General features: G+C 42.0%; 1 protein-coding gene across 11 annotated transcripts in view; it reads left to right on the top strand.

Annotated features, from left to right (window-relative positions):
- Nucleotides 1-24,382, top strand: part of THSD7A (thrombospondin type 1 domain containing 7A) — a 549,183-nt gene that overhangs the window by 24,765 nt on the left and 500,036 nt on the right. Inside the window, exon 1 of one of the 11 annotated variants that reach the window (XM_045005786.1) lies at nt 9,926-10,013. The exons of the other annotated variants lie outside the window; for them this stretch is intronic. The gene's annotated coding sequence lies outside the window, so the exon portion shown is untranslated. Of the gene's footprint in view, nt 1-9,925; nt 10,014-24,382 lie in introns of those variants that run through there. 11 annotated transcript variants of the gene reach the window in all.

Consider the following 24,382-nt stretch of genomic DNA (forward strand, 5'->3'; position numbering starts at 1 on the left):
ATGTAGATTGAAAGAAATGTAGCTAGTATACAGATTTGAGGAGTTTTCAGAGGATAGATTAACTTCTGTCCTCACTTGCCATCCTGAAGTAAATGGAGTTGCATGGGTGTTAAGGAGAGTTGGTCAGAAATTTTCTGTTAAAACTCTTTTTTTATAAAATTATTTAAAAAAAATACCTGCTTTTTCTCAGAAAACTCTTATTTTGCCAAAATATTTCAGCTGAAAATGAAAAGATTCTGTGGAATATTTTGTTTAAAACTTCAGGGGATGGGGGAGGGGGAGAAGATGAGCCAACCCTAGAATTAAGGAAGGGCAGAAATTGGTCCAGTAGATATACTATGTACTGTATATGTTGCTGACACTCTTTAACTCCCTATACGATGGAAGCAGCCGGTGGCAATATTTTTTGTGGGTAGAAAACAGTGTTTCCTAGGAGGAAAGCAAAAATGGAGGAACAGAATGTTCCACTTGCTGGCACTTGTTCATTTTATCACCTTGTGGCAAATATAAAGATGATGACATTTCTTGTTCAGAGGACTACTGTGTGATGCCAAACAGAAAATTCGAATCCCTCTCTTTCTATCTTGTCCATCTTGGTTTTAAAAATGCGCTCACTGGTATAGATAGGAAATATTTACAGAAAGTGCAGCCTTTTGTAATATATTGGCCAAGTGCAAAGTATGCTTACTCAGTGCAATCAGATTCTCTGGCATTCAGATGATGCATATAATGTATGAAACCTTTGTTGCAGATGCCTATTATGCAAAGGCAGACACACACTGAAATTTTGTTCACTAAATAACCATTTCACCCAAAACTAGGTCAGAATTTTACATTATGCAAGCTAACTTTCAAAAACTTTTGAGGTAGTGTGACCTATATTTGTTGTTAAATTGGGCCGTTAGTGATTAGTTGGCGAAAAACCAATTTTTTAAGTACGGTAATATTTTTCATATAAAATGGTTAATAATGCTAATTTAGTCACTGCTTTCACCAGCCTCATATAGTTTGTGTATTAAATGTAGAATAACATTGCAAACTCTTCCTTCCCCTACTGAAAGGCCTGACTTCATTGTGTTGAATGGACCTGCTTTTGACTTACATCTGTAAGTGAGAACAGAATGTGCCCTTTTAAGCAGGTTATGGATTACCACATGATTGGAATGTGAACAATAAAGCTCTGCTGTTCAGTCACAGCTGAACAACACTGCATCATAATTTCCGCACTGGAAATGTGTACTTTTCAGGTAGTATATTATGTTTTTCTTAAAAAGCTGGAATATTTTAATAATTCTGTTGTCTGAGCCCCAAAGAAGTGTTACTTTGGCTGGTGATGAAGACCAAGCATTTTGGGGATGAGTTGCTTGAGCTCAGGATCACAGTTGGAGACAGTATTTCTTCTTACTAGCCAGCAGAGAGAAACAAAGTAAATAGTTGGAGCTGGATGAAATATTCATTGTGGAAAGCTAAGTTTCTCAGATTTTGATTGTCAAAACTTCAGTGGAATTGCAAAAACTTTTGTTTGAAACAAAAAGGGGTGCAAATTTTAGAGGAGGTGCTGGCTAAAGTGATGGTGGCTCTAGCACCATGGCCCAGTGCAGTACTTTTTCAGCCAATGTAATATGACAATGAAATAAATTGTGAGGCGGTGTCTAATGGATGCACCCTGCTATATGAAAACCAGTAACCAAAATGGCGCAATCCCATGGTTGGTAGGATGCAACAAGAGCCAATGAAAGGGAGGAGAGGAGCTACGTGTTCCCATTTCAGCTGCTACACTCTGCCCCATGCTCTTAAGCCCCTTAGTCTAATCTCAGTGAAGCACCTCAGACATCCCTGTTCCCCACCCAACCTTCTCTCCTAGCATATTGCTCTTTTCCAACAGAAGTGGTGCGTCAAGAGAGTGCTGACCCCTTCAAGCAGTGATTCAATGTAGTTGGGTGTGGGGAGAAGGAAGAAGTACTGCCAGCTCAAATCTCAGTCCCCCACACCTTCCCTCTTGCCCCTCACCTAACATCAAATTCCATGCCTAGCACTAGTCTGACAAGTACCAGCATGGTGGATCTTTTACCAGCCACGTTTGCGGAGTGAAAGATGCCTCCACCCTAGCAATTCTTCTATGAAGCAGGTAAATATTATTTCCATTTTAAATATATGGAGACTGAGCTACAGAGACACGCCCTAAGGTCACGCAGCAGGTTACTGTAAGAGCCAGGTTTAGGGCTTTATACAATGCCCATTTAAGTCATCAGAAAGGCTTTAATTGGATCAAGCAGGCCCTTAAAACCCAGGTCTCTTGACTCTTAAAACCATGCCTAATCTACTAGATCACAGTGCCATCTAAGCAAATCAGTTAGTCTTGTATCTCTGAATCTTAGGCCATGTCTACACTACAAACTTAAGTTGATGCAAATTTTATCAGCATAAAGCCACCACAGTTAATACATCACTTGTGTACATGCATACTTGGCTCCTTGTGTCAGGAATGTGTGTACTGACCAGGACTGCTTGTATCGATGCGCAATATGATGCATCCTGGGTAGATATCACCACTGTCCAGGGAATTTTGGGAAGTTTTGGAAATGTATGATGGGGCCAAAATAAGTTGTGCAGGGGTGACTGGGAGCATAGAGTCAACTTCCCAGTGTGCAACTGTCTCCATCCCATAATGTCATCTATATCCCATAATTTTCACACCTTTTTTTGAAATCCACAAACTCACATGGTCCTCTTTATTGTCTGCAATCTCTTACACCATCATGAAGTTTACACATTTCTGCACTATTGTCATGAGTGTTGCAAGCACAGGGTGCATGATCCCACAGTATTTGCAGAGCTTCAAGAAGAACTGAATCAGCAGGGAACATGATGATTTCTTGGACGACAGACTGCTGTGGGACATAGCAAGAGCCAATTCGAAGCTATTGTTGGCTTCTGGGGCTGAGAAATGAGCACTGACTGGTGGGATTGCATCATAATGCAGGGTTGGGATGACTAGCACTGGATGCAGAACTTTCAGATGTGCAAGGCCACATTCCTGGATCTGCCACAACCCTCCAGTGCAGGGACTCCAAAATGAAAGCTGCACTGGTAGTGGAGAAGCAAGTGATGATTGCATTGTGGAAACTTGTAGTGCCAGAATGCTACTGATCAGTGGGAAATCAATTTGGAGTCGGGAAATTTGCTGCAGGGCCTGTTGTCATGCAAGTGTGCAGAGCCATTAATCTCCTCCTGCTACACAAGACACTGACTGTCTGCAATGTGCAGGACCTAGCGGATGGATTTGTCGCAATGGGGTTCCTGAACTGCAGTGGCGTGATAAACAGCACATATATCCTATGTTGGCACAAGACTACCTTGCCACAGAGAACATCAACAGAAAGGGCTGCTTTTCTATGATTATGGAATCAATGGTGGATCACTGGGACATTTCATTGACATCAGTGTGGGCTGGTCAGGGAAGGTGCATGATATTTGCATCTTTAAGAACACAACACTTTTCAGAAAGATGCAAGCAAGCACTTTCTTTCCTGACCAGTGAATTATCATGGGAAATGTGAAGAACATAAGAAAGGCCGTACCGGGTCTGACCAAAGGTCCATCTAGCCCAGTATCTGTCTACCGACAGTGGCCAATGCCAGGTGCCCCAGAGGGAGTGAATCTAACAGGCAATGATCAAGTGATCTCTCTCCTGCCATCCATCTCCGTCCTCTGACGAACAGAGGCTAGGGACACCATTCTGGCTAATAGCCATTTATGGACTTAGCCACCATGAATTTATCCAGTCCCCTTTTAAACATTGTTATAATCCTAGCCTTCACAACCTCCTCAGGTAAGGAGTTCCACAAGTTGACTGTGCGCTGCGTGAAGAAGAACTTCCTTTTATTTGTTTTAAACCTGCTGCCTATTAATTTCATTTGGTGACCCCTAGTTCTTGTATTATGGGAATAAGTAAATAACTTTTCCTTATCCACTTTCTCAACATCACTCATGATTTTATATACCTCTATCATGTCCCTCCTTAGTCTTCTCTTTTCCAAGCTGAAGAGTCCTAGCCTCTTTAATCTTTCCTCGTATGGGACCCTCTCTAAACCCCTAATCATTTTAGTTGCCCTTTTCTCAACCTTTTCTAGTGCTAGAATATCTTTTTTGAGGTGAGGAGACCACATCTGTACACAGTATTCGAGATGTGGGCGTACCATGGATTTATATAAGGGCAATAATATATTCTCAGTCTTATTCTCTATCCCCTTTTTAATGATTCCTAACATCCTGTTTGCTTTTTTGGCCGCCTCTGCACACTGCGTGGACATCTTCAGAGAACTATCCACGATGACGCCAAGATCTTTTTCCTGACTCGTTGTAGCTAAATTAGCCCCCATCATGTTGTATGTATAGTTGGGGTTATTTTTTCCAATGTGCATTACTTTACATTTATCCACATTAAATTTCATTTGCCATTTTGTTGCCCAATCACTTAGTTTTGTGAGATCTTTTTGAAGTTCTTCACAATCTGCTTTGGTCTTAACTATCTTGAGAAGTTTAGTATCATCTGCAAACTTGGCCACCTCACTGTTTACCCCTTTCTCCAGATCATTTATGAATAAATTGAATAGGATTGGTCCGAGGACTGACCCTTGGGGAACACCACTAGTTACCCCTCTCCATTCTGAGAATTTACCATTAATTCCTACCCTTTGTTCCCTGTCCTTTAACCAGTTCTCAGTCCATGAAAGGACCTTCCCTTTTATCCCATGACAGCTTAATTTACGTAAGAGCCTTTGGTGAGGGACCTTGTCAAAGGCTTTCTGGAAATCCAAGTACACTATGTCCACCGGATCCCCCTTGTCCACATGTTTGTTGACCCCTTCAAAGAATTCTAATAGATTAGTAAGACACGATTTCCCTTTACAGAAACCATCTTGACTATTGCTCAAGAGTTTATGTTTTTCTATGTGTCTGACAATTTTATTCTTTACTATTGTTTCAACTAATTTGCCCGGTACCGACGTTAGACTTACCGGTCTGTAATTGCCGGGATCACCCCTAGAGCCCTTTTTAAATATTGGCGTTACATTAGCTAACTTCCAGTCATTGGGTACCGAAGCCGATTTAAAGGACAGGTTACAAATCTTAGTTAATAGTTCCGCAACTTCACATTTGAGTTCTTTCAGAACTCTTGGGTGAATGCCATCTGGTCCCGGTGACTTGTTAATGTTGAGTTTATCAATTAATTCCAAAACCTCCTCTAGTGACACTTCAATCTGTGACAGTTCCTCAGATTTGTCACCTACAAAAGCCAGCTCAGGTTTGGGAATCTCCCTAACATCCTCAGCCGTGAAGACTGAAGCAAAGATTCCATTTAGTTTCTCCGCAATGACTTTATCGTCTTTAAGCGCTCCTTTTGTATTTTGATCATCAAGGGGCCCCACTGGTTGTTTAGCAGGCTTCCTGCTTCTGATGTACTTAAAAACATTTTGTTATTACCTTTGGAGTTTTTGGCTAGCCGTTCTTCAAACTCCTCTTTGGCTTTTCTTATTACACTCTTGCACTTAAGTTGGCAGTGTTTGTGCTCCTTTCTATTTGCCTCACTAGGATTTGACTTCCACTTTTTAAAGGAAGTCTTTTTATCTCTCACTCCTTCTTTTACATGGTTGTTAAGCCACGGTGGCTCTTTTTTAGTTCTTTTACTGTTTTTCTTAATTTGGGGTATACATTGAAAGTTGGGCCTCTATTATGGTGTCTTTAAAAAGGGCCCATGCAACTTGCAGGGATTTCACTAAAGTCACTGTACCTTTTAACTTTTGTCTAACTAACTCCCTCATTTTTGTATAGTTCCCCCTTTTGAAATTGAATGCCACAGTGTTGGGCAGTTGTGTTCTTCCCACCACAGGGATGTTGAATGCTATTGTATTATGGTCACTATTTCCAAGCGGTCCTGCTATAGTTACCTCTTGGACCAGCTCCTGCGCTCCACTCAGGATTAAATCTAGAGTTGCCTCTCCCGTTGTGGGTTCCCGTACCAGCTGCTCCATGAAGCAGTCATTTAAAGTATCAAGAAATTTTATCTCTGCATTTCGTCCTGAAGTGAAATGTTCCCAGTCAATATGGGGATAATTGAAATCCCCCACTATTATTGTGTTCTTAATTTTGATAGCCTCTCTAATTTCCCTTAGCATTTCATCATCACTATTACTGTCCTGGTCAGGTGGTCGATAATAGATCCCTACTGTTATATTTTTACTAGAGCATGAAATTTCTATCCATAGAGACTCTATGGAACATGTGGATTCGCTTAAGATTTTTACTGCATTTGAATCTACAATTTCTGTTAAAATGCTAATAGTGATCCTGGGGAACCTAGCCTACCCATTGTTCCCCTGGCTTTGAAGCTGCACACCAGCCATCTCCACAGCACCAACAAATGATTCAACTACTGGCTCAGCAGGTGCAAAATGATATTTGAATGTGCATTTGGTCAACTGAAGGGGCCCTGACATTGTTTACTCACCAGACTGGACCTTAGTAATAAAAATACCCCAACAGTCATAGCTGCCTGATGTGTCCTGCATAATATATGTGAAGTGAAGGGGGAAACTTTTCAGCTGGGGTGGAGGGTGGAGGTGAAACAACTCTCTGGTGAGTTTGAACAGTCAGACACCAGAGATATTAGCAGAGCTCAATACAGAGCTATATGGCTCAGGGATACTTTGAAAACCATTTTAACAGTGAGCCACGGTAACACATTTTGTTTTACTGTGCTCTACCTGGCCCTGCTCTTTTGTAGCCTGGTAGGAGTTGTGTGATGATTGCTGTACATGTAGGAATATAACACTATCAATACATCTGTTAATTTTGTTTGTGGCTTATCTTATGAGTTGTCACATGATCAGTAACAAATAATTGGTTTCAAGTATCAGGTGGTAGCCATGTTAGTCTGTATCCACAAAAACAACAAGAAGTCCAGTGGCACCTTAAAGACTAACAGATAATTGGTTTGCTTTCAGACCTGCTAAGCACTGGGTAGCAGATGTTGTAAACTAGTAGGGTTGAGTTATGTTTTAAATAATATACATTTATTTTGTAACAGAATTCAGTGTGTGTGGGGGAAACCTGTGAAATTTTAAACTATATTTAAAACTTAATAAATGAAGAGAACAGAACTTATGAAGGGAAAAGAACACTGAGGTCCATTTCAGCTACACCTACGCCAACCCTGGCTTTCACAGGAGAGCGTATCTGAAGCTGTGATTCTTTAATGTCCCCTGGAATGGAGTGGTAGGAAAAGTGCAGTGACCCCTGATGTCACATGGAATATTGGGGTGGGAGGCATAGGGAGGTCCTAATTAGGGTGACCAGGTGTCGAGTTTTCAACTGGAACACCTGGTCGAAAAGGGATCCTGGCTGCTTCGGTTGGCAGCGCTGTGCAGCAGGGCTGGCAAGCTACCTCCTAGCCTCCGCTCCACGTGGCTCCTGGGAAGCAGCCGGCATGTCCCTCTCCGGCTCCTACATGTAGGGGCAGCCAGGAGGCTCAGCACGCTGCTCCCAGCCCAAGCACTGCCTCTGCAGCTCCCATTGGCTGGGAGGGATAGCTCAGCGGTTTGAGCATTGGCCTGCTAAACCCAGAGTTGTGAGTTCAATCCTTGAGGGGGCCACTTAAGGATCTGGGGCAAAATCAGTACTTGGTCCTGCTAGTGAAGGCTGGGGGCTGGACTCGATGACCTTTCGAGGTCCCTTCCAGCTCTATGAAATTAGTATATCTCCAATTATTTTTATTTATTTATTTATTTTTAAACCACAGTCAATGGGAGCTGTGGGGGCAGCACTTTCAGACACGGCAGTGTGCAGAGCCGCCTGGCTGTGCCACCGTGTAGGTGGTGGAAGGGGGACATGCTGCTGCTTCTGGGAGCTGCTTGAGGCGAGCACCACCTGGAGCCTGCACCCCTGAGCTGCCCCTGTGCCCCGAGCCAGCCCTGATCCTCCTCCCACCCTCTGAACCTCTCAATCCCAGCCCAGAGCACCCATCTGCACCTTAAACCCCTCATCCCCAGCTTCACCCCAGAATCCGCACCCCCAAGCACAGCCCTCTCTTCCCCCCCACTGCAACCCCCTGCCCCAGTCTTGATCTGCCTCCCACCTTCCAAACGCCTCAGTCCCCGCCCAGAGACCCCTCCTGCACCCCAAATCCCTCCTCTCTGGCCCCACATCAAAGCCTGCAGCCCCAGCCAGAGCCTGCACCCCAACCCCCTGCCCCAGCATGGAGCCCCCTCCCGCACCCTGAACCCTTAATTTCTGGTCCCAGCCCAAAACCCGCATTCACGGCCCAGAGCTCGTACCTCCTCCCGCACCCCTACTGCCTGCCTCAGCCCAGAACCCCCTCCCATACTCTGACCCCCCTCGGCTCCACCCCCCCAGCCCAGAGCCCCCTTCTGCACCCCTAGCTGGAGCCCTCACCCCCTTCCACACCCCTGAGCCAGCCCGGTGAAAATGAGCAAGTGAGTGAGGGTGGGGAGAGCAAGCGGGAGAGGAAGGGGGCATGGAGTGAGCGGAGGGTGGGGCCTCAGAGAAGGGGCATGGGCGGGGCCTTGGAAGAGGGGTGAGGCAGTGTAGCAGGGCAAGGGTGTTCAGTTTTGTGCAAGTACAAAGTTGGCAACCCTAGTTCTGATATTGAGTTATCAATAGACTGCAGAGGGAGGTGAGCCCGGGACTGTTGAACCTGCAGGTCCACCAGAGTCTGCAGCATCTGTGTTTGCTTCCTGAGAAGCCCCACTATGGTCTGATAAACCTTTTTCCTCTCCACTCTTTCCTTCTTCAGGATGTCTGCAATGTTCATTCTCCAGGCCCTGTGCTCACAGTCAAATGCAGCATCGACTTACAGCATTTCACTGAACGTCTCATCCTGAGCAGGGCTGGCTCCAGGTTTTTGCCGCCCCAAGTGGCGGGGGGGGGAGGGGGAGAAAAAGCCACGATCGGCGGCAACTTCACCACGCCGCTTTCTTCTTCGGCAGTTCGGCAGCAGGTCCTTCCCTCTGTGAGGGACTTGCCGCCGAAGAGCCGGACGTGACGCTCCTTCCCCTTGGCTGCCCCAAGCACCTGCTTGCTGAGCTGGTGCCTGGAGTCGGCCCTGATCCTGAGTCCTTTTCTTTCTCCTCCTTATCTGACTCAGGTGTGGAGCAGGGAGACCCTCAAGGCTGCAATGGCACCAGCTGCAGATCTCTCACACTCTCTCAGATGCAAAACTTGCTCCTCTAATGTTTTAAGTATTGCATGCTCATTCTCATTTCTGTTTGGGATTATTTGTGCATGGCATCAATCACAGCACCAGACCAGAGATAGGGAATTGATTGGGTGCATGAAACTAGTAGCATAGGGGATTGGCATTGAATACTGGCACCATTTTCCGCAGCGGTGATTATTTTAGCTGATATCTCACTTCTAGGGGTAACAAAGACCGAGAGAGCACAGCTGCTGTTAGCATCCTGAATCTATCTGGGCCAGTATGCTTCTAGCCTGTGTACTGCAATGGTGCTTGCTGAAGTTATCACTGACTGGGGTGGGAAGGTGTCCTATTGTAGAGGAAGAAATAAGGCAGCCATCCCTAAATCTTTCAGGAGAGGATTGCAAAGTATCTACATGAAAGCTTCATTGAGATCTCAGAAGGATTGAAGGAACATCCCTGTATACGTAAACTGCTCTGCATGCATTCCAACCCTCCTGCCTAACTTTCTGGAGGGGACTGAAAAGAAGATAGCAACTGTACTTCTCTTGGTTGTTCCACTATCTCTTCTAGCATGAGTAAATTAATGAAAAATCAGAAACTGTATCCTGCTGTGGTGTGGGGTTGCATCCCTGTAATAGAAAATGTATGTACACATTTACCTAGGGTTCCTTCCCCTGCATTGGACTTGACTGGCTGGATTTCACTGGAGTCAAAAACAGGTCGTGGATTGCTATGCAGTTGGAGTCCCTTGGTTGCCTGTCTGTCATCCTCCTCCTTGCTATTCATAGCAAAGGTCAGTGACTGAGGCTCCTGGGATGTATCAACAGATTCCTAGAGCTGTATCTTGGCAGTAGCTAGGGTAGGTGATTCAGTTGCTGAGATAAGGAGATCTTTACATCTGGTTGAGTCAAGCCCTTTGCACATCCCAAAGTATAATGTAATGGCAGGGGCGAAGCAGGAGAAGGGATTTGAAATGGGGTGCAAAATCCCAAAAAACAAACTTGAGCAAAAACTTTTGTCAGTGTCTCAAAAAAGTCAACCGTTTCACCCAAGTCTAGTGTAGGAAACTTTACATAATGGCTTCCTTGCATCAGAGTCAGGGGTTGAGTCATGCCCTAGCCTAATGGAGCTAACTTTGTACATGCTTGGTTGCCTGGGGAATAACTGGCATCAAAAATGCCACTGAAAAAAAACAAAAAGTACTTGTTTTACTTACTAACTCCTCTGTTGGAGTATTTTAATTGGCAAGAGTCTAAACAATGAAGACTAGCATGGAATTTTGTATACTAATTGCTAGTTCTATGTGACTACAATAATTTGTGTAATTCACTTTTAATAAACAAGATCATACTCGCTGCTTGAATTAAATCTCATGCCATCTTGTGATTTATTTAAAAAAAAATAAAGCTAGGAAAGGTCCTGTCGCTGGCAGCATTTCTGTGTACAATGTTTTCCTAAGCTAGCAACAGAAATAATCACAACATCCCTAGGTCTGACAGCCAACTGCCATTTCTTATATTAAAACACAGCTAGCCTAGGAGGCATAATCTTAGCTAAAATCTCTGTCTGATGCATTTTAGAAACTAACTTCCTCACTGTTTTTTGTGAGGAATATTCTCCATCAGATTTCTGTTGTTTTTCATGAACTGAGGTGGTCCTCTTTCGGAAAAATAACAGGAGAATGTAGGCTGTTACCAGCATTGAACAGAAAATTCCTGCATAACTCTTTGAAGGAGGATTACTGCACAATGTACTACTGAGGCTTGAATTTCAGGTTTTATCAAACAAAAGGTAATACTTGGAACAAATTTGACCTGAGGTGAGATCTGAAAAGTTTTGGGTACTGACAGTGGATTGTAGTTCTGACTTGCTGATCTAACTACTCTTGTGATAAAGTCTGTAGTTAACTAGATGTCTGAAAATTTTTAGACATGTCAAAAGTCTTGTTTTCAAGGAAATATTGTCAAGGTCTCTTTTAGGATAGGTGATCTCTTCATTTTTCCCTTTGGTTGCAAAGTTCATTAAACTCTCTCTATATTTTCCCTAAAAAATGGGGTAGGGGAAGGATAAAACAAGTCACTGCAGGCTCACAATGGAATGAAGAGTAAGATCCCAATCGTGCAAGGATTTATGCATGTGCTTAAATTTACACACTGTGATTAGTCCTACTGACTCAGTGGGACTACTTAGTGTGTAAAAGTCAGGCATGTGCCCAAGTGACTGTGGGATCACTGAGGGACATAAATTTAGGAAGTTTCACATGTCCAAACACTTATAATAAACAGTGAATAAAAATATTGTAGATGATGTGATTACCTTGGCAGTCTGAAATAGTGCTTTAGACACTATTTTAAACAATGCATTAAAATACCTTCTTCCATTTAAGGTCTTCAGAAATTGGGGAAGATAGGGATTAATATGAGAATTGAAAAGTGGATAAGGAACTGGTTAATGGGGAGACTACAATGGGTCATACTGAAAGGTGTTAGGCTGAAGGGAGGTTGCTAGTGGAGTTCCTCAGTGTTCAGTCTTGGGACCAATCTTATTTAACATTTTTGTTACTGATCTTGGCACAAAAAGTGGGATGACACTAAGTTGGGAGGTATTGCCAGTACAGTGGAGGACAGTATCCTACAAGAAGATTGTGATGACCTTGTAAAGTAGAGTAATAGAAATGGGATGAAATTTAGTAGAGCAAAGTGCAAGGTCATGTTGTTAGTCCCTAAATGCAAGAATTTTTGCTGTAAGCTGGAGACGTATCTGTCGGAAGCAACCAGAGGAGGAGAAAGACCTGAGTGTATTGGTTGATCACAGGATGACTGAACCGCCAGTGTGAGGCGGCCGTGAAGAAGGCTAATGCAGGCCTATTTTACTTGGGAGATCTGACCTTTGCCTCTCCTATGTGTTGTTAATAATACTTGGCATTTATATAGTGCTTCGCGTGTTCACAGCACTATGCAAATACTAATTATTCTTTGCAATCCATTCATGAGGTAAGTGCATAAGAATTATCTCCATTATCATCTCCATTTTGTGGATGAGAAAAACTGAGGTAGAGTGCCTATGTCCAGTCAGTGGCTGAGCCTGCATTAGAATTCTGTCTTTGTGACTCCCAACCCTCCACTCATTTTTGGATATGTTGCTGCCTCTCCGCTCACTCACTTCATTGTAGCTGACTAGGTTTTGTGAACTCAAACTTTTCTGGTGCTGCTTGGCTTTGCATTGAGTTTATAGATAATATTGTTAAATAGAACATCACTGTGTTTTAATAAGTAAATATTTCCTTGGTGATCATTACATGAGTTCATAAACAAGAGTGCTGGAAAATGTACATATCTTTAAAATATAGATATCCTTACCCAATTTCATAATTAGAAATTCTAGGGAGAGTTGATAGTGCCTGACATGTCCCATTATCAGACTCTGTTTTCAGTTGCTTTTAACTTTAACTGTTCACTCTGAAATTTACCATTCAGCTGGGTGTTTGCCTCAGGCTGAATTTTTGTGTGGAAAGTTTCAGTAAAAGTGGTTCAGTCATTTTTTTAGAACAAGATTAGGAGAAAATGTTATTTTGCCTATATTAAAACAAACAAAACTTAGAACCATTTTGATGAAAAGCTCTAGCTCCTTGGAGCAGGGACATGAAATCTGGTGGTGGAGTTGCCCTGCTGTTGAAGATGTGCCATTTGCTGTCCTTTTGGAAAAAATGCCCAAATTTGGCCGAGATATAAGACTGAAAAATCTTGGTTCATATGTGTTCAGTAAAGATTTGTTAGTTTGGCAACTAAATTCTCTGAAGATTTTGTCTTCACTAAGCATGCACAGACAGCTTGATGCTTGCATTTCCTAACTCTTGAATGCTTAACTTCGCAAACTTGACTTTCTTTTCACATGGTGGAATTTTTATATATTAATACAAAATGAGTATACCATGTTGTCAATATACAGGTACAAACATTTTACTGAACTGTTTTTTTTTTTCTTGAATTGAATTTGGTCTTAAGTCAATACTTACACTTGAAGCCTGTATAGTGAAACCCCGTTTATCCAATCTAATTGGGACTGGTGTTAAATCGGATAAACAAAAATTTGGATAATCTGTAGAATGGGCAAAGAGCTTCAACCCTGGGGGGCGGGCAGGACCTAGGCTGTCAGCACCAGTTCGGTTGATAGGGAGAGCTGGATAATGGAGATTCGGATACATGGGTTTATACTGTATTAAAATCTCCCTACAGACCAACTCAAATATTTATGCCAAAAGGGCCATAAAGCTCAGCATGTAATCAGACTAGATGACTCACATTTGTAAGAATTAAGTTATAATTTGCTTCAATTTTACCACCATTTATATTAAAACATGATAGCAATAATTCATTTTATGCAAATATACAGTGTTTAAGACGAGTAAATTAAAGTCTATTCATACCAGAGGGCAGGAGTTCCAGTGTTGTAGAAACAGAAAACCACTGCTGTATTTTCTGTTGTATTGTTAATATCAGCAGGTCACATTTTTGCCATTGTAGTAAAGGGGAATTATAGGTGCTTAGCTCCTCTAAATAATGAACCATCCTTATTTGGGGGCCTGGTTCTGATATCTCACTGATGTACATCAGGAGAAGCCCTATTGAAGCAAATTGAATTGAGACTATAAAGCAGGGATAATTAAGTCTGGAATGGGGCCCCAATATTAAAAATTTTGGCAACTAAAAATAAAAAGACTCTAGGTCTTTTGGGCATTGGATGGTTGCTGCACCCACTTTCTTTTTTCTCTGGAAGGCTCACAGATAAAGCCACTTTCTCCCTCAATCCTGATAAAGTATTTTTGGAGGGGTGATCAGAAGCACCTGTCCATTCTAGGAAGCAAATAGAATTGGGGACTGAGGGGGAAGATGATCTGCTTCCGTTGATTATAGGTAGGGCTGGTAGCCCTGCTTGTTGTTAAAATTTCCAAATATTTCCCATTGTAAAACCCTGTTTTCGGTTGCTTATAACTTAAATCATTTGGGCTGAAATTTCCCATGCCAGCTGTCTGACTCAGGCTGAAACCTTTGGAACATTTCAGCTATTCCCAGAATGAGGTCAGGGAAAAATGTTGTTTTGTGCATGTTAAGGTTGCCAGATTTATTTATTTTTTTAAAGCGCCAGCAGTCCCCATTCTTTGGAGCAAGGACTTGAAATTTGGCAGAGGGGTGGTCGTTGTGTTAGGGATGTGTCTTTTGCCATCCCTGTGAAACTCTACCCAAATTTAGCCACATTATAAGTGTTTGAAGAATTGCAGTTTGCACATGCTCAGTAGAGACTTCTTAGATTTTAGCAGCTAAATACTCTGAAGAGTCCATCCACATTGGATGTGATCCATCCCAGCATTGATCGGGACTTTTCCTGCAAATGCAGCTTGAGCTTCTCCAGGCCATGCTGTGGCCAGGTCCAGGCACTTGAACAGAGAGCAGGGAGAACTCTCCTGTGCTGTCAGAGCCAGTCAAAACTTTCCCAGGGGAACATTTTCCTGTGAGAAAATGCTCCTTTAAAACAACTGAAATATTCCAAGGGAACATATTGATATGATCAAAATTTTTGGCAAAATTATTATTTATTCATTTGAGAAGTTCAAAAGATTTTGTTTGGCCTTATTGAAAAGCTTTTTATTTCATCCTTTCAACATTTCTATTATATCATAATGTAATATAACATGAAACTCAAGTTGAAAAAGTCGAGACAAAGTGAAGGTTGCACAGGCAATCTTAATTCTGGCACTTCCAACTTTTGAGTGCTGCACTTTGCAACATTAAAGTTTTCTTAACACTGTTTTTTGTGTGTGTACTATTAGACAAAATGGCAATGATAAGTGAGCCCCACGAGACTGAGTGCATGTTTTTTTAGGTAATCACTGGGGAGGACATGAATCTCCAAGCAAATCAGCACGGATTGCCCCAGTGTAAATGGAACTTACGTGGCTCACTTCTTGTAACACCCATAACAAACCTTGCAGAGTTTGTTCAACTCCATGGATACTTTCTTACCACCACTGGCTTTGGTGATAGTGCTAGATGGTTTCAGACATGATATGAATATTCTTGTATGTTCCCTTGGTCAGAATGAAAAACAATGTCATCCTCGGGTATGGTGCGATCAGTGATGGCTCCTTTCTAAAAGTAATGATGAGAATATATTTGTACTTTAGTAGATATAAGTCCATCTGGGAGAGTGGGCTAGTTTTTGTCAAGAGTCGCTCACTTTTTGTACACCTATCACTTTCATCACTCTAGTGCAGACTTCTTTCTTCCTCCTCAAAGATTATTGGAAGACTATTCTGGCTACTAAATATTATTCAGATTTATTTTGGGAAGTTGCTTATGGAAGAAGAAACTAAACATTTGTACCTTTCCTGAATTGTTCTGAACCAGCAGAAATGGGCATTTATCTTTTTGAATGCAGGACAGGTAGGGTGATTAGATAATGACTGAAGATTTTTAATGGTGGTAGGAATAAACATAAACTTAGAAATATCCTCTTGGCTCACATTTGCCTTGTTTTGCTGCTGTAGTAGCTTTCACTCTTTAATTTTGGCTTGGCTTATGCTTACTGACCTTTGTCAGCTGCAGTATAGAACTGTCAAACTGAACTAAATGAGTATCAGAGGCAAATAAAGGGCCCAATCCTGCTACTGTTGAAGTCAATGTGCGTTTTTCCATTGGCTTAAAAAGGAGCACAATTTGGCCAAAAATCCTTTATTGCCTTTCTTGTTTATTGAACCGTATGCTATTTTCTCTTGTTTCTCTAAGGCTATGTCTACACTAGCAAGTGAACAACACAACTTTTATCATTCAGCGGTGTTAAAAACACCCCTCGAAAGACAAAAGTTTTGTCAAGGAAAAGCACAGGTGTGAATAGCACTTTGTCAGCAGGAGTTCCACTCTTGGGGATGAAAGTTTTTTGTCAGTGGGAGAGCAATCTCCTGCTGACAAACAGCAGCTACGCTGCACGCCTTTTAGCAGCACAGTTGTAGCGGCACAGCCATGTCGCTAAGAGCTGCATAACGTAGACAAAGCCTTAAATACATGAACTGAAATGTGGAACAGGTACAGAACCAAGCTGATCAGTGTTACATTCCCACTTCTGCAAATCAGCAGTGACCTGTTTGCAGACTTAAACTGAACTGAGGCCCTGAGGATGGACAAAGCCCAAAGAACAGAAATAATTTTTAGTTTTAGTAGAAAGGAAAAGAATATTTTTATTTTCTAGGTGTGCTTTTCTTTTCTACAAGGTAGTATAAGAAGAGGTTGCAACTTTGTGCCTCTCTGTGTTCTCTTTTCTTTTAAACTTGTAAAAATAAACATCTTAGTGTTGAGCTTGCCTGGGTCCTTTTAAGTAATTTGGTGCAAAATAGCTATCACCTACAATGTCTCCTTCATTATCACTGAAATGGGATATTCGGCTATATGTGCTTGATTGTGTTTCGGTCATAAACATTATGGACTCAGTCCTGCAAGGTGCCAATGACTTTAGGTGCAGTCCTAGACCCACTGATCTTAATAAGAGTTTTGCTATTTACTTCACTGGGCCCAGATTTTACCTCCTGGCCTCAAGCGAATAAAGAATTAAGCATGTGCTTAACTTTAAAACTGGAGTAATCCTTTTGAAGTAAGTTGGTTTACTTAAATGTTTAAAGTTAAGTATGTGTTTGGTTTCTTTGCTGTACTGGGGCCAGAGTTCAGCACCTTGCACAATCAAGCCCAACATAAACAATATGTATTGTATTTTTATTGGAGGGCAAAACCAGGAAGCTTTGGCCATCCCTGCCTCAGATCCTGTTTCCCATGTTTTGAATGGCAGACCTGCAAACATAGATCACTTGAGGTCCAAGAGCACACAGAACAGCTGTAGTACATTCATCCCTTTTCTGCAGCTTTTTTGTAAAACTCAACAAATTTGTTGTTCAAAGTGAACAAATTACAAATGCTTTAAGAAACTTGTGAGTTTAAATCCTAGCATTACCTTAGTGAGCTGTGCAAAGTGGGGAGCGGAAGTGTGCTAGTTGTGCATTCCTCACAAGCTCTCCTGAAACTGCATTGCAGGATGGCTCAGGGTGGGCAAGTATAACGTGTTGCCAAGCTGTGCTTTTCCATTGATCAGAAGCTGCATGCATGCCTCTGGCTAATGTATGCTTCTTGCTGACTCTTCACTGGTGAGCCATATTCCCTTGAGGACATGGTGTGTAGGAGGACAACTAGGCTGAGCATTTCGCCTAGTGTCCTTTTATCAGTGCCTGTAATCTAAAGCATATTTATATAAAATACTGCACAGCCAGTAATGCATAATTTTGGCCTACCAGCCTTTTTTTCATTGCCCTTATAAGGGTCCTGTCAGAATTTCCATTCTAAATGTTGTTTTTCAGGGAAGGGTTGTTGGTTTGATTTATTTTTTAAATAAAAGAAATTGCTATGAGGAGAAATATGCCATATAATGTTTCTTCTTGGGAGTAATTTACAGCAGGCAAAATCTGTCATAGAATATTAATCACTCACAGAAGCAGTGTGCAAGTAATGTTAAACACTGACACTGGAAAACGCTGAAAAACATTCTTGTTAGATGTAGTTCTGCTGATATTTCTCTCCCTCTGTTCTGTTTACAAGGACACTAGCATGAAGACGGGATCTCTGTCTTGGGAATTGATTGGCTTTTGTTTTTGCTACTTCATTTAAATGCCCAGTCCTGTTTTTTTTGTTGGTTTTTTTGTTTGTTTTTGTGATATAATTATCACATCTACAGTAACTAATTGTGATGTCACATAAGATTATGACTACAGATGGGGCGTAAGGAGCTGGAACAGCAACCAAAGATCCTCTTTGCATGTCACTAATAATAAAAAGCAGAAAACACAAAACAATAATTAGTTTGCATCAGAAAGATCCTCTTTCTGCCCCTGTTTGAGATATAAACAGACATACAGAATCCTTAAATATATTTAACAATAAAATAACACTTAATATTTTGCTATAGTTATACAAGTGTAGGAATTAAAAAAATACTCTCAGCACATAGACTCAGTGCTTCTAACACTTTGGGTTAATAAGAACATAAGAACATAAGAAAGGCCGTACCGGGTCAGACCAAAGGTCCATCTAGCCCAGTATCTGTCTACCGACAGTGGCCAATGCCAGGTGCCCCTGAGGGAGTGAACCTATCAGGCAATGATCAAGTGATCTCTCTCCTGCCATCCATCTCCATCCTCTGACGAACAGAGGCTAGGGACACCATTCTTACCCATCCTGGCTAATAGCCATTTATGGACTTAGCCACCATGAATTTATCCAGTCCCCTTTTAAACATTGTTATAGTCCTAGCCTTCACAACCTCCTCAGGTAAGGAGTTCCACAAGTTGACTGTGCGCTGCGTGAAGAAGAACTTCCTTTTATTTGTTTTAAACCTGCTGCCTATTAATTTCATTTGGTGACCCCTAGTTATTGTATTATGGGAATAAGTAAATAACTTTTCCTTATCCACTTTCTCAACATCACTCATGATTTTATATACCTCTATCATGTCCCCCCTTAGTCTTCTCTTTTCAAAACTGAAGAGTCCCAGCCTCTTTAATCTTTCCTCATATGGGACCCTCTCTAAACCCCTAATCATTTTAGTTGCTCTTTTCTGAACCTTTTCTAGTGCCAGAATATCTTTTTTGAGATGAGGAGATCACATCTGTACACAGTATTCGAGATGTGGGCGTACCATGGATTTATATAAGGGCAATAATATATTCTCAGTCTTATTCTCTATCCCCTTTTTAATGATTCCTAACATCCTGTTTGCTTTTTTGACCGCCTCTGCACACTGCGTGGACATATTCAGAGAACTATCCACGATAACTCCAAGATCTTTTTCCTGACTCGTTGTAGCTAAATTAGCCCCCATCATGTTGTATGTATAGTTGGGGTTATTTTTTCCAATGTGCATTACTTTACATTTATCCACATTAAATTTCATTTGCCATTTTGTTGCCCAATCACTTAGTTTTGTGAGATCTTTTTGAAGTTCTTCACAATCTGCTTAACTATCATGAGTAGTTTAGTATCATCTGCAAACTTTGCCACCTCACTGTTTACCCCTTTCTCCAGATTATTTATGAATAAATTGAATAGGATTGGTCCTAGGACTGACCCTTGGGGAACACCACTAGTTACCCCTCTCCATTCTGAGAATTTACCATTAATTCCGATGTTAGACTTACCGGTCTGTAATTGCCGGGATCACCCCTAGAGCCCTTTTTAAATATTGGCGTGACATTAGCTAACTTCCAGTCATTGGGTACCGAAGCCGATTTAAAGGACAGGTTACAAACCTTAGTTAATAGTTCCGCAACTTCACATTTGAGTTCTTTCAGAACTCTTGGGTGAATGCCATCTGGTCCCGGTGACTTGTTAATGTTGAGTTTATCAATTAATTCCAAAACCTCCTCTAGTGATACTTCAATCTGTGACAGTTCCTCAGATTTGTCACCTACAAAAGCCAGCTCAGGTTTGGGAATCTCCCTAACATCCTCAGCCGTGAAGACTGAAGCAAAGAATCCATTTAGTTTCTCCGCAATGACTTTATCGTCTTTAAGCGCTCCTTTTGTATTTTGATCATCAAGGGGCCCCACTGGTTGTTTAGCAGGCTTCCTGCTTCTGATATACTTAAAAAACATTTTGTTATTACCTTTGGAGTTTTTGGCTAGCCGTTCTTCAAACTCCTCTTTGGCTTTTCTTATTACACTCTTGCACTTAAGTTGGCAGTGTTTGTGCTCCTTTCTATTTGCCTCACTAGGATTTGACTTCCACTTTTTAAGGGAAGTCTTTTTATCTCTCACTGCTTCTTTTACATGGTTGTTAAGCCACGGTGGCTCTTTTTTAGTTCTTTTACTGTTTTTCTTAATTTGGGGTATACATTGAAGTTGGGCCTCTATTATGGTGTCTTTAAAAAGGGCCCACGCAACTTGCAGGGATTTCACTTTAGTCACTGTACCTTTTAATCTTTGTCTAACTAACCCCCTCATTTTTGTATAGTTCCCCCTTTTGAAATTAAAGGCCACAGTGTTGGGCAGTTGAGATGTTCTTCCCACCACAGGGATGTTGAATGCTATTGTATTATGGTCACTATTTCCAAGCGGTCCTGCTATAGTTACCTCTTGGACCAGCTCCTGCGCTCCACTCAGGATTAAATCTAGAGTTGCCTCTCCCCTTGTGGGTTCCCGTACCAGCTGCTCCATGAAGCAGTCATTTAAAGTATCGAGAAATTTCATCTCTCCATTTCGTCCTGAAGTGAAATGTTCCCAGTCAATATGGGGATAATTGAAATCCCCCACTATTATTGTGTTCTTAATTTTGATAGCCTCTCTAATTTCCCTTAGCATTTCATCATCACTATTACTGTCCTGGTCAGGTGGTCGATAATAGATCCCTACTGTTATATTTTTACTAAAGCATGAAATTTCTATCCATAGAGACTCTATGGAACCTGTGGATTCGCTTAAGATTTTAACTTCATTTGAATCTACACTTTCTTTAACATATAGTGCCACTCCTCCCCCTGCACGGCCTGTTCTGTCCTTCCGATATATTTTGTACCCCGGAATGATTGTGTCCCATTGATTGCTCTCAGTCCACCAGGTTTCTGTGATGCCTATTATATCTATATCCTCCTTTATCACAAGGCACTCTAGTTCACCCATCTTATTATTTAGACTTCTGGCATTTGTGTACAAGCACTTTAAAAACTTGTCCCTGTTTATTAGCCTGCCTTTTTCTGATGTGCCAGATTCTTTTTTATGTGACTGTTTATCATCTGATCCGGCCCTTACATTATACTCTTCAGACCTCTGCTCCTGACTATAACCTGGAGATTTTCTATCATCAGACTCTCCCCTAAGAGAAGTCTGTGTCCGATCCACACACTCCTCTGCAGCAGTCGGCTTTCCCCCATCTCCTAGTTTAAAAACTGCTCTACAACCTTTTTAATGTTTAGTGCCAGCAGTCTGGTTCCACTTTGGTTTAGGTGGAATCCATCTCTCCTGTATAGGCTCCTCCCATCCCAGAAGTTTCCCCAGTTCCTAATGAACATGAACCCCTCCTCTCTACAGCATCGTCTCATCCACGCATTGAGACTCTGAAGCTCTGCCTGCCTACCTGGCCCTGCGCGTGGAACTGGGAGCATTTCTGAAAATGCCACCATAGAGGTCCTGGATTTCAGTCTCTTCCCTAGCAGCCTAAATTTGGCTTCCAGGACATCTCTCCTACCCTTCCCTATGTCATTGGTACCTACATGTACCACGACCACCGGCTCCTCCCCAGCACTACACATAAGTCTGTCTAGATGCCTCGAGAGATCCGCAACCTTCGCACCAGGCAGGCAAGTCACCATACGGTTCTCCCGGTCATCACAGACCCAGCTATCTACATTTCTAATAATCGAATCTCCCATTACTAACACCTGCCTTTTCCTAGAAACTGGAGTTCCCTCCCCCGGAGAGGCAACCTCAGTGCGAGAGGCAACCCCAGCACCATCTGGAAGGAGGGTCCCAACTACGGGAAGGTTTCCCTCTGCTCCCATTGACTGCTCTACTTCCCTGGGCCCTTCTTCCTCCTCAACAGCACAGGAGCTGTCTAAGCGGAGGTGGGACAATTCTACAGTGTCCTGGAAAGCCTCATCAACATACCTCTCTGCCTCTCTCAGCTCTTCCAGTTCCGCCACCCTGGCTTCCAAAGTCCGTACATGGTCTCTGAGGGCCAGGAGCTCCTTGCACCGACCGCACACATACGCCACCCGCCCACAGGGCAGGTAATCATACATGCGACAGTCAGCACAATAAACTGGATAGCCCCCACTCTGCTGCTGGGCTTCTGCCTGCATTGTCTCCTAGTTAGTGAAAGGGTGGTTTACGGAAAGTAGTTTTGGAATGTGGTTCGGTTTATAGGTTTTAGGGGGGGGCCACGGGGAAGGGGTTAGGGCTGGCGAGGGGCTCCCACTCCCTTCCCACTCCCCTTCTAAACTCCCTTGCGAAACTCCCTGTTAACAGCCCCTGGTCGCTTGTGCGCAGCTTTATAAAGTCCTGGCCTGAGTGAATGGCCCGCCCACTGATTAAGGCTCAGCCAATTACCAGAGGCTTCGAGCTTTCAAACCTGCCTCCAACTGCCAGCCAGAGCACACGGTCCCTCAAACAACCAAACAAACAAACAGACTGACAAACACAAGCTCAGCACACAGCAAGTAACCCCCAAACACAAACAAACACACACTACAGACAGTCACTTACCCCACAGATGCTGTATTAGCTCCTCCTTCACCTGGAGAACTCCCTTGCGAAACTCCCTGTTAGCAGCCCCTGTTCGCAAAAGTACGTGAGAGAGAATGAGTAGCGGAGTCTAGCCTGTTCATATTTTTCTCTGTACATTCTCATCTTTCATCAATCCTTCGGGCTTTGGGTAGGAGCTATTGTTTTATGTTTTCTGCTTTTTATTATTAGTGACATGCAAAGAGGATCTTCAGTTGCTGTTCTGGCTCCTTACGCTCCATCTGAAGTCAGCAATTGCTGCCCCCAAAATAAAGGTCACCGGTCTGGTTAGGGTTATGGCAAAGCCAGCTGTGAGTGCACTAATCAAGTATATCGCCTAAATAGCCTCTGACATTTTGACTCTCTTGAACTGTTAACAAAGCTTCCAACCTCTCCTCTTCTGGTAGACCTTCTAAGTGAAGATGGCGGTGCAGACAGAGATATAAATCGTATTGGGATGCAGTGTCCTTTGCTGCAGCCATGTGCAGTTTGCTCCTGTCTACATCAGTGCAGTTGAATCAAACCTCATACTTTTATTTTATAAATTGCAGTGTGACTTGTAACAATGCAAATTGAGTATCACCATTACACTGCAGTAACATGATGGTACTAGCTGAGTTTACTGGCCAGCCATTATTTCTTACAAAATAATGGATTATGTGCAGCGAGCGGGCACAAGATAACATGGTGATTAGGACATTTCTGACCACAGTCAACTGCAACAGTACTTGATCAGCATTCAGAAACATCTCAGTCCAGACCTCAACTATTACAAAGTTACTGGAAAGCCCAGGCTTTTTGGGGGGTTAACTTGAAGCTGTCATACGGAAGGTTTTGACTGGATTTTCACAGTATTTTGCCAACGTGGTTAGGGGAAGATGTTACTTAACTAGCCCAGTATGTCACTGACTTCCCCACCTAAGTTGAACCTCTGAAGGAATTTTTTTTTCTACGCACAGTATGCCAGACTTGCTGCTACTGTGTTTCTTGACCTAATGTTCCTGACACATGGATCACAAATTCTTAAGAGAATCATGTAATCATGGCATGGTGCTTGTCAGAACAGGGCATGCTTACACCAAATGGCCAGTGTGAATAACCATGCACTGCTGTTTGACTGTAAGCAAAACAAAACAGACTAGGTTTTAAAACTTTTCTTGAATGGGTATTTCTCTGTACCACTTTATTCGTGTTTAATATAACCATGCTTTTACCTATATATAAAGTACTATACTTTTATGTTGCTGCTAATAATATTGGGTTTTATTAATATTTCATAATCTATCTTGGGTTGAAATCAATATCTTAGGTTGAATGTCTTGTAGAGTTTCTCAGTCATCAGCCAATATATACTTAGTTATCATTCTCACTCTTTTTTTTTCTTCTTCTTCTTCTTCAAAAAATCACTTGCTCAATATAGATTTTTTGTGTGTAATAAAGTTGAAGTTGTACATTTTAATTATAATTAATAGAAGCATATTTACAATTAGTGCTTGAAATGACATCAGTACTCAATTAAGGCATGTAATTTTAGAAGTGGATGTAATATTGTTGGTTACTATTCCTGTCTAATGAAGCAGAAATCCAGTATATGAAGAGGTTTACAAATGGGTATGACAGGATGGTGTTGGAACATGTATAGTGAACACTGTTAAGTCTTCTGAATCAAAATTAACAATAGAAACTAATTAAATTTATAACTGCATACAGAATAACTTGTATGAAGTGCTATAATTAAAAGCTATAGTTTTGAGCTTTGTGGTGATATGATGAGATTTTAATGGAGATTTACTTTTTTGTTTTGTTTAATTTATTAGCAGGTTCTTACTCTTTGAAAGAGTTGTATGCAGTGTTGT

This window comes from Mauremys mutica, chromosome 2 (assembly GCF_020497125.1).
Source record: "Mauremys mutica isolate MM-2020 ecotype Southern chromosome 2, ASM2049712v1, whole genome shotgun sequence".
In the NCBI taxonomy this organism is placed as follows: Eukaryota; Metazoa; Chordata; order Testudines; family Geoemydidae; genus Mauremys; species Mauremys mutica.